Source organism: Cryptomeria japonica, chromosome 7 (genome assembly GCF_030272615.1).
Source record: "Cryptomeria japonica chromosome 7, Sugi_1.0, whole genome shotgun sequence".
Lineage (NCBI taxonomy): Eukaryota > Viridiplantae > Streptophyta > Pinopsida > Cupressales > Cupressaceae > Cryptomeria > Cryptomeria japonica.
The window spans coordinates 797,965,455-797,977,004 of NC_081411.1; positions in this window are offsets into that span (position 1 = coordinate 797,965,455).

An 11,550-nucleotide genomic window follows, 5' to 3' on the forward strand; every position below is an offset into this window, starting at 1 on the left:
GATAAGATCTTTCTCTTTAGGTAGTTAAACCCTTTTCCAAGATTCAAGCTCTGATACCAATTGTTAGGCCCAATATGGAAAGCAAATGTACTGAGAGGGGAGGGGTGAATTAGTACTCCAAAACTTTTCTTGAATAATAACTTTACTGTTATGCATATACTGAATAGTGCATTAACATAAAATAAAGCTAAAACAAATAGATAACAATCATACATGATTCACTCCATAACACATATATTTTGGTTACACAGAAACTCTTGGTTAGAGAGAAAAACTACGGTGGGGATGGCACCCACAACTTCACTACTACAATAATAAAGAGTGCTCGATTAGAGCTACATATTAGCTATTTCTGATAGCTTACCTTTTTAGGAGTAACAAGATCTATTAGATCTACCTTGCTAAAGGATTTTATAACACTTAATCTAAATGTTACACCTGGTTAGAGGCTTTACAATTTATAGACTTGATTAGAGTCTTTTACCCTGTTAAAGGTTTCTCTTTCAACTTCACAATATTAAAATAAAATCATTACAAATATCTGCAACTTTACATCTGAAATGTTATAGCAGATTCTATGTGCTCATAATAGATTACCTTGCTTATAGCATACCTTAGTAACCCATATAATAACTCAGTAAACCCTTTTGTTTACTTTGTTCTTCGACTGTTCTCTGAAAACCTTCTCGGTGACCTCTGTGTCTCTATAACAGTCTTCTTACACACATTCATACACCCTTAACTCATGCTGTATAAATAGATCTATTATGACGGTGATCCAATTCATTGCTTCGATCTTACAAACATGATTTATTGAATAAATAACTATACAAAATATTTCATTGGTTAGATGACCTCGAAATCATACACAATCTTCTAGTACAATTTGCAATGTAATAACGGTTAGATGTGCCTCAATCTTGTAACACGTTTTCCTATGCATGTCTAGGTTCAATGAATCTGGTAACATGTTTCACTCGGTGTGTCATCTTTGCTGCTCGGTAGACATAAAAAGATACTCAGTAGACAGCTCGGTGTATACTGCTTTCTGTGACTGCTTTCTTCTGTAACCGACTAGATTGTGCATACCAACTTCTCTATGTATACCGACTGCATGATTCGGTAGTGTTAACCGACTAGAGTATATAGTATAACTTTGACATAAAACTAATGGCAATCTAATAAGTAGTAACAATGATATAATTCTTTTCTAATTTAGATAAATAATTAAGAAAAAAAGGTGACGACAAATGGAAAGAGTTCTTTTTTAGTACACAATTTTTCATATTTATTGAAAAATATATATATACATAAAAAAATAGTTTAAAATATATTTTTGCACTAAAGCTTCAAATTATTAATGTATACAAAAAAATTGAAAAAAAAAAGGTAAAATTTACTATATAAAGTGTGATGCCTCGTGTAACTTCAATTTTAGCATTTTTCCACCAACTAAATTATAGTGTTTACTTTATAAGAAAGTATGTTCAAATAAGTTTTTAAATTTTTTAAAAAACTACAAACATAAAATACATAAAAAAATATACATTTAATTAGTTTACATCATTTCAAAATTCAAAATATATATTTCACTTTCCATTGATACAATTTTAAAAATTGAATCAACATTCCAACCATTTTCTTTATAAAAGTGTGACCCAACTTTATGCTTTCAACCATTTTTGTGAACTATCCTATATTTTTAGATTTAGCTTTTTATTACTGTTCTAGATTTTACGATAAGAAGACTTTAGTTTAAATTGATTTTGTAGTATTTCTCATGGATTCGAAGCATGAAGATACTTTTTAAATTTAGAACTATAGTTTTTTAGCTTGCTTAGTCGGTGAATGATCTTTTATTTATGTATGTTGTTCATACAACAATGTTTTAATGAAATTAAGATTTGCTTCTCTACTGTTCGCACAACTAAGGGTTTCTTTCTTAAGTTCATATTGTTTCAGTTAGTTATTACACACTAACAGAAGAGAATTTTTTTATTCAGTTGTTTTCTTAGCATAGTGTAAGAGCTTATTGTTTTGAATTCTTCAACCATCTTGTATACTGCAACCCGAATATGGTAAACCAAATTCCTCATTTATTCATGCATTCCATCCACATGTAGTGCACGGATACAACGTCGCCCTTGTATAACACAATCTGCTCGAATGTAGGCATGACCAAATCGAAGTGTGGGAGAGGAGGGTTGCACCACCTGCAAGCATCGTTTTCCTGGGCAAAGTTGGGCAAGCAGAAGTTGGTGGCGGTGATGGTGATTGTCTTCCCTAGTAGACACCATTGCGGATCCTCCTCCGCCTTGCATTGAAATTCATAACATCCTCTGTAGATCAGCCCATCATTAAATAGTGTGGTGCTCAGTGCAGCCATGTATATGTCATACCCTTGCGCAAGCAGGTTGCCATACCCACACGCACCTCCTATTTAAAATTATTTGAAAGTTATAAGAAAATGATCAAAAGGTAGCATTACAAATTATGTAAATAGTCACGATTGTGATGCAATGAGCTCATTTTAGCATCCAAATTCCAATGTTTATTTGTGTAAACACTTAATATTTTATTATATATTAATTATACAAATGAATTCCTTTAAATAAAAAATCATAGCATCAAGTTGTGTAAATAAGTACCAAGTATGCCCATAATGGCTATTAGAAAGGAATAAGAATCTAAAATAAAAAATTGTAAAATTTAAGATCAATCAAAAGGCACCTAGGATTGATTGATTGTAGAAAGTGTTGGTTTTAGGAAATAAATAAATGTGTGGGGATGAATATAAATAGAGGCTAGTAAATTCTACAAGTGTGGTTGTCGTTTAATGCTCGATACAACCACTAGACTTATAAAATCCACAAGAGGTGATTTAGCCATGTCACAAACCCAAGAGTTGCGCTACACATCACAAAGAGAACAAGGGTGCACACCGTGCAACAATCCCCTCAATGCAAGTGAGGGGTTTGAGCATATGACCAAGCTTTGATACAAATTTTTACAAGTGCAGTTGTCGTTGCACCAAAAGATTGCCCTGTTAATGCCTGATACAACTACTAGACTTATAGAATCCATAGGAGGTTATTAAGCCATGTCAAAAACCCAAGTGTTGCACAACAAAACACAAGGAAACCAAGGGCACACACCTTGCAACAATAAATATTGCGCAAATGATGAATATATGGGAATGCATATAAATATGGATGGTCTCAAAGCACACAAGATTAATTGAGAATAGAAAGGTCTCATTTTAAGATAATAAATAAATGTATGTCAATGATTGTAAATATATGCTAATAAATGGTGTGCAATTGAAGAAGACGTGGAAATTTGTGTGTAAATATAGATGGCCTCAAGGTACTCAAGATTGATCAAGGATACAAAATGTTGGTTCCAAGGAAATAAACAAATGTGTGGAGATGGGTGTAAATGTAGTTTAATAAATGATGTGCAAATGATGAATATATTGAATGTGTCTCTAAAGATGAAAGGCTAAGGTTGAATGCAGTAAAATAATTTTGATTGAATGTGAAATGGATAGGGGTAAGCCTTATGTAATGAGCTACACTTATATAAGACTATCTAATTATATTAACATATTTCATTGAAATGGAACAAACCTAAATTTAAGAATTGGCATGACTATGTAAATTTATCTATTTCATTTTTCTCTCATTTTGAGATGCATGTTCAAATTATGTGAAAAGTGTCAACCAACATTAAATACAAATGTTAGAATATTTCAAAAGGATATGTGGTTATTTTATTGTAGTGAATGCAATATCATCATCAATAAAATAAAATTCTAAAGTTGCAATCAAAATACTAAAAAATAAAGTTATGTCACAATACAAAATGAAAAACTGGATTTTGAAATGGGCGAGTGCATGCAGGGACAAGGACTGCAGAGGGCTTAGAAAGAGGCTACAAGGGATGAGGAAGATGATGACTCAAATGGGGAGGAGGATTGTTTGAGATCCTTTATGGCATTATTGGTCTCCATTCTTCTCCCCTTTGACTCTATTTTGGCTAGATGTGACATGCGTTGGCACAGGAAGTGGTTTGATCCTAAGGTTTCGATGGTAGTCGTGGAGGATTTTGGTGTCGGGTTCAGGGATGTCGAGGCTTATAGCATATTTGGATTTTCTCCCCTGGTCTGGATGTTGATGCCTTTGGTTCAGAGGGTTGTGGCAGTGAATTTTTGGCTTCATTGCCATGCCCCTATTTGGAGATCAAGACTACTCCGGCTCTCTGCTAGGCCTACTCATTTGGGGGATCTTGTTTTGTTGGCCAGGTCTGGCAGTCTTTGAGATATTGTTTTCACTCCTTGTGGGCCTCAAGAATTTCCCTTTGTGTGTCACCCTTGATACACTTGGTGGTTTTCCTCAGTTGGGCTATTTTCTTGCAAGATGGGTTGTTTTGAAGTGTTGTTTCTTTTGGGCCCGCTATTTTCTATATGGGAGGCTCCCTCCTTGTTTTGTGGGGTCGCATAGAAGTTATTATTTCCCTAACAGGGAGATCTTCATATCTAAATATTTGAGGGATTTGTTTATATCTCATCTTCTTTTGTACCTCTACTTCAGAACTTTAGTGGTTTCCTTGCTTCTCATCTTTCCTTATTCTCCTTTGTTATTCTTGATCTTTCAAGAGAGGATTTTTTGTTTTGGGTTCCTTATGAACCTCAGTGGTTTGGGTAATCTTTTATGAAGGGATATGTTTCTCTCTTTTATTCTCTTGTGACCCCTGGTGTTTTCTTTGATGGGGGTTTTATTTTCCCCATCCTCTTTGTTTTCCAAGCCTTGTCTTTTGTGCTTCATTTTCTACATCTTGGGGTTACTTTGGTTTTTCCTATAGAGGTCGTCCTATCTTCTATTGAGGGGGAGATGGATATGGCTAGAGTTGACCTTTCTTCTATTGAGGTAGAGTTTGATGCTTTTGGTGTTGCCTGTTGGGGAACTAATGGAGCTCTATCCGTTAACTGTAAGGATGTTGATGTTGGTCTTCTTGCTAACTCTAGTTATTCTCATATAGAGGTGGAGATTTGGTTGGGCAAGTTTTTTGCAGTGTCACATAATGTCAAGCATATGGTTATGGGAGCTATGATAAAAGCCATGGTGGTTGAGGGATCCCAGAAAAACCCCATTTTCTTTGTTTTTTGCAACGCTATACTAGATGTTAGCAGTTTTCAAGGGCCTGGAGGTTGGCCAATGTTGGTTTCTGGTTAGGACTTATCATTGTAGTTTTTTGTGGCCCAAAGATTCTACTACAGGTTAAGGGAGCCTAGGAAAACCCTTCTTGTTGGCTGAAGGTGCCTGAAAAACCCTCATTCTTTGTTATTTGAGGTCTATTGTTTGCTAATTTAGACCTTCTACTTGTGCTAGCTTGATTTGTAATGTCCAAATTTGGTTGGTTATGGCTACTTTGATTTTTTGTTTATGCTTAGTGCAACCTTTTGGTTTTTTTTGTTGGATGCCCATAAGTCTAGAAGGTTTCAGGTCCTTTCTAAAACCTATGGTCTGCTGATAGGTAGTCTACTCCATTATATGAGGGAATTTCTTTGATTGTAAGGGTTTTGGGGCCCCTTGAAAACCTATTTTATCATAATAAAAAACAACACAAAAAAATTAAATGACATCCAAAAAATTTAAAATAATAAAATAATAAAATTTAAAAATTAAATAAATTTTATAAAATGCTAATTTATTTTAAAATAATTTCTAATTGTTTTGTTATTGTTTTTGTTGGTTCCATGGGTTATTTATGTTGGCCTATTTTCTTTGATGTCATTGATATGATTTAGTCTAGCATGTATGTTTTTGGTTTGGTCTGCCAGTTTTCTTCAGTATACACTATTTCATTTTTATGCAATGTATGTATATTTACTTCATGTAGTTTTTGTTAGGGTTCCCATAGATACTGAGAGGGGGGGGGTGAATCAGTATCTAACCGGTTATGAGAATTTCTTAAAACTGAATATGCAGAATATAAAGTAACAGTATACCGGTATGCAAGAATTAATGCAAATAACAAAATCAAAAGCATCCACATGAAAAGAACACCATAACACAAGATGTTTAATGAGGAAACCCGGTGTGGGAAAAACCTTGGTGGGATTTGTGACCCACAATATTCACTTACTGGCCAATAAGAGAATATTACTTACAATAGGGGCCTGCACATGCAGGAAGGCCAACTGCCTAGAACTCACTGCTCAACAAGAAGTCACACTGACTTACAAAGAGGATTTACACAAGTCCAATATTCTGTACTGCTTTACAATAGCATCTTCAATGGCAGATTCAGTACCGGTTCTTGCTCTGTTCTTTACATATACCCTTGACCTACAATTCGCACATTAGGTCTACCTTATAATTTATTTATTACATTCTCTCCATATCCTACAAATGCCTACAATGATCTCTTTTATGTACAAGAGTCATTTTACAATTTGCCAAGTCAGCTTACAATGATAAACAAAATATTACATATCAAAAATCTTGTCGACCTCTGTGTCGGTATACATATTTCCTTTTGTGTCGGTGTACATCTTCTGTGCCGGTGCCGGTGTACATTGATTTTGTTGATGTTGATGCACTATTTTGTTTGAGTAATGCTTTGCCGGTATAATGTCTTTGCCAGTGCCATAGGATTGCAAGGTTGCCTGTGTAATGCGTTGCCGGTATAATGTCTTTGTTGGTGCCATAGGATTGCAAGGTTTCCATCAATGAAAAAACCTTCAATCACACACAATGTCTCATTGGAGTGTCCATATGCCAACAATCTCCCCCTTTGGCATTTATGGCAACACTCATGAGAAATTTCAAAAAGATATCCAAAAATGTGTATACCAAAAAAAATGTTACCAAAAATATGAGGGCTCCCCCTGAGCATGTGATCCCTGTGTTTTGAATTTTCTCATCTACTACTCCCCCTTTGGCATCAATGACAAAGGTTAGTAGATTTGTAGTTGTACCAATACATAACCTCAACCTTGTAGTTGGGTAGTTATTATTTGAAGAATATCTCCCAAAATTAAGTTTATACCATCCATAAACTTCTTGCTCTCCTTTATTGCTATCTTAGTTCTATGTACTGTACCGGTGAGATGTTGCAAGTGCTCTGCCGGTGTTTTGCTACCCTATTTTAGTGCCTCTAAGATTTCCTTATGCAAAGATGCTAAGTAGTCCAATCTTGGACTTAGTTTAGATCTCAAAATTTTTGCCTTGTTTATTATTTTCTCTTTTTCTCTTTCTAATTTAAGCAATTCATCCTCAAAATTTGTTATCTTTTCCTCAAAAACTGATAATGTATCGGTTGAGTTAACAAAATTATCAGCAAGTTTATTGATCTCTTCCTGTACCTTGCTTATCTTTTTGTCTACATCCGTGGTCAAAAAGTTTATCTTACAGGTGTCTTTATACAGAGTTTTGTATTCTTTTAATAAATTACACAGTTCCGGTAGAAGTGTGTCAAATTCCCTGTTACACTTCTTTATTCCTTCCTCAAAGATTTTTTCTTTTTCTTTTTCTAAACTTTCCTTTATAGTTTCTACCTTTGTTTGCTCAAAATTTCAAGAAATATATTTACAAAGTGTATACAATTGGCCTAAAGAATCTTTGTTGGCCATATTACAATTTGGAGCTATTAATTTCAAAACTGGAATTGAATCATCTATTGCTTTATATGCTTGTGAGCTATAATTAGTTATTTTCTTGATAGAATCGAGCAATACCTCTATTACATTTGATGATGACCCAGTAAACTGAGTGCCAATGGAAGGGACCATGCTGGTATTGACCTCTGGTAGGTCTGTTTGTGTCTCCATAGTTTTTCTTGCATCATTTCTTACCGGTGGCATCTGTTCTTGAGCCTTTAGCTATGTTGGTTGCTCTGTTTGTGTTCCAGATTCCCTCTTTGTCTCTGAATCTGCTGCCGATTGCTCTTGGTTTTCTATTGCCAGTTGCTCTTTATTATCAGATTTATCTGTGGTATCCTTATCTACCACTATGTTGATTTTTTGAGTATCAACATTCACAGTATATAGGACTTCAGGATTAGGATTGTTATCCTCTGTGTCCATGCTCTTAGCTGCCGGTTGATCTTCTGCAGTTGTTTTTACTAGTGGAGTATTTAAAGGAGGTGGGGGTAAGTTGTCTCTAATCTTGATACTTGGCGGTGCACCAACTTTACCTTTCCCTTTGTCCTTTTGATATACCAGAATGGGCTTGGGATTCATATGTTCTTCTTGTTTTTCTTTTTCAATCAAGAATCTATCCCAATCATCTTCTATTTCAGTTGAGACTTCAGTAACTCTACCTGCCATTAATAATATTTGTCGGTGTGCAGTGGAAAAGACTGTCCGGTTGGCCTAAGCTATCAAATCATCAATTTCCTTAGGTGAGTTGGCCGGGTATACTGCAAGTAATTTTTCTATTTTTATTTTCTTATCCAACTCAATTATTCCTTGCCTTCTGGTCTCAAGTCTCTTATATAATTCATCAGGAATTTCATTTAGGACTTGCATCAAAAAAACTTTATACATGTCCATGTGCAGTATAACACTTTCCTCAATTTGTCCTTTCTCATCTTCTAATAGGGTGTCATAGATTTTGTTGATGTCGGTGCACTGTTCTGTTTGAGTAATGCTTTGCTGGTATAATGTCTTTGCCGGTGCCATAGGATTGCAAGGTTGCTTGTGTAATGCTTTGCTGGTATAATGTCTTTGTCGGTGCCATAGGATTGCAAGGTTGCCATCAATGACAAAACCTTCAATCACACACAATGTCTCATTGGAGTGTCCATATGCCAACAGTTTTGTGGTCCGGTATCTACCTTACCAGAAGGTTTTTGGGTCTAGTCCCATCCAGATGTGATGAAGGCATAATCTACAAGGCATTTTTGGATCCGGTCCTATCAAGATATATTGGAGGTGTGTTTTGTAAAGTACTCCTGGATAAGCTTGAAGTTGACATCTTATGAAGATATTTATACTATTGCGTGTGGATTTTTTTGGTCTCACCCCTTTCTCATTGAGTCGACTGATTAGAATATTTGGTATGGATATATATAAACATCAATTTTGCGAGTTAGAGATATATCGTTATTGAAAAACAAATATTGGGTACATATTGTATATGCAAAAAATTTCTAGATATTAATATTGTTATGCGGTGTATGTATAGTGGATGTATAAAGCAATTTGTGCACTTCAACAAAACTCTAATTTATGCATATGTCAGATGCAACTCTAATAGTTCAATTTTGTAATTCATTATCTAGTAGTGAGCCCCCACCGATAGTGACCCACCCCTTTGTACTATGTAACCAATTATATATTGCATCATACTTGAGAGATTACTCTCTCTGTGGTTTTTCCCATATTGGGTTTTCCATGTACAAATCCGGTGTTGTGTTTTGTGTTAATTTCCTTTACAACATTTAAATTATGTTATGTGATTGGTTAGTTAGAAGTTTTAAGTCCAAAAGACTAAAATAACTCATCAATTGCAACTTGAGAAGTCCCTTTTATCATTACAATGTTTAAAAGCTTCAAAATATTCAAGATCCTCTTAATTATCATCATCAAACAATATGAGGAAAATCATAGGATTGATCAAGGATAAAAAAGTGTAAGTTTCAAGGCAATAAACAAATGTGTGGAGATGGGTATAAATGTAGTTAAATAATGGATGTAAAATGATGAATATAACGAATGTGTGTCTAAATATGTACAAAATAAGGTTGAATGAAAGGAAATAGTTTTAAACATAATTGAAGTGGATAGGGGTAAGCATTGTGTAATGAGCCAAACCTGTATAAGACTATGATGATTATAAATATGTAATTGTAATAACACATTTCATTGAAATGGGGTCAAACCTAAATGATAATTGGTATGGGTATGAAAATTTATCCATTCCATTTTTCCCTCATTTGAACCTAATGGAATCTCAAAAAGAACATGGAGTGGGATAAGTTTAGACTACATGATCTAAGTAGCTTGTCATAGAGTCTGGACCTAATGGAAGTTGAAGTTACTGAAGCATTAAGAAAATCATGTTATTTTTTTGTTGTTCTTTGTTTTAGGCTTGCTATGTTAGAGGTCTTTTAAAAAAAAAAATTGTTGATGTTGAGTTGTAGGTTGGCAATGTGTTTCCTATTGGCAGCTCTTTGTACTTAATGTTTTGGGATCCCCTCAAAACCTCATTTTTCCTTAATCAAAAATTCTATAACAAATTAATCCTAGAACATGATCAATATTATTTCCTCATGATGAATTCCTTCCAATTGTATCTAGTTTAGGAATGAACCAATAAAGAATAGGAAAACAATTTACTTAGACCTAAAATGTGTTAGGAATCCCATTTGTCAAGACTCATAATTATCCTTATTTAGAATCTCTGTTAAAAAGAGAGAATAAAAAACCATGATACTCTCCTCAAGTAAATAAATTAAAGATAAATAATTTTAATACATGTCAATAAGTCAAAATCAAATTGAATGATGAAAATAAAACATTTCCTACTACCAAAATTTTTAGGACATCAACCAAAATTTAATAACTAATAAATTGAATAAAAGATTACCTAGGGCTAACTTCAGAAAAAAAAAATTATCAATAAATGAGAAGATCTCATTAATAAATTTCCAAAAAATATCCATTTGAAAAAAAGTGAGATTTTAGTTCAAAGAAATGACCAAAGTCAAAATGGGTGATTTGGACTCCAATAAAAAAGATGGCTGTAAAAATTGAGAAAAAATGTCAACACCATTATGAAACACTCAAAAGCATCTTTTTGAAACCTACGAAAACTAAAAATATTAGATATTGATGTGATATTAAGTATCCCTAAAGAAAAATTCATCCTTATGCATGAAAGGATAGGCTAAAAACATGATTCCTAACTTGAAAACATTGTTCACAATCATTAACATTATTCACACTATAGAAACAAGTCACATTTAAAAACATTGTTCATGTCAAAACTACTATTCAATTTGGAAACACTATTCACCATCAAAAATAGTATTCACATGGTCATAGAACCTCAAAAAAGATTGGCCCAAAAGATCCTAAATCTAAATCTTACATGCTTTATATAGATTCAAGGCTTTTGACATTTTTTAAGCATGATGATGGGTATGTTTTATACTAGGATGTTTCATAGGAAATCTTTTGGTGAAACCCAAAAAAGAGTAAAATATATTATATTTTGAGCTTTGATACCATTTTGAATAATAGGTAGCTAGATACAAAATCCAAAATTATTTGTTGTAATTCCTCTACAAAATGGATTTTTCTTTAAAATCATATACTAGAAAAAAAAACATGAAAAAATGAAGAGGTTCATTCACTCATTCATTTATCACAAATAAAGATAGTAGAAGATATACATTTACATTTGCTAAGAATAAACAAAATAGAAAAATATTATGATACATACCATAACATTGACAAAATAATAGTAAAAAATAAATTCCTAATTAAGAGTGTCTGATAAACTTATGGTAATACATGAATACAATTTCTAACCAATAATA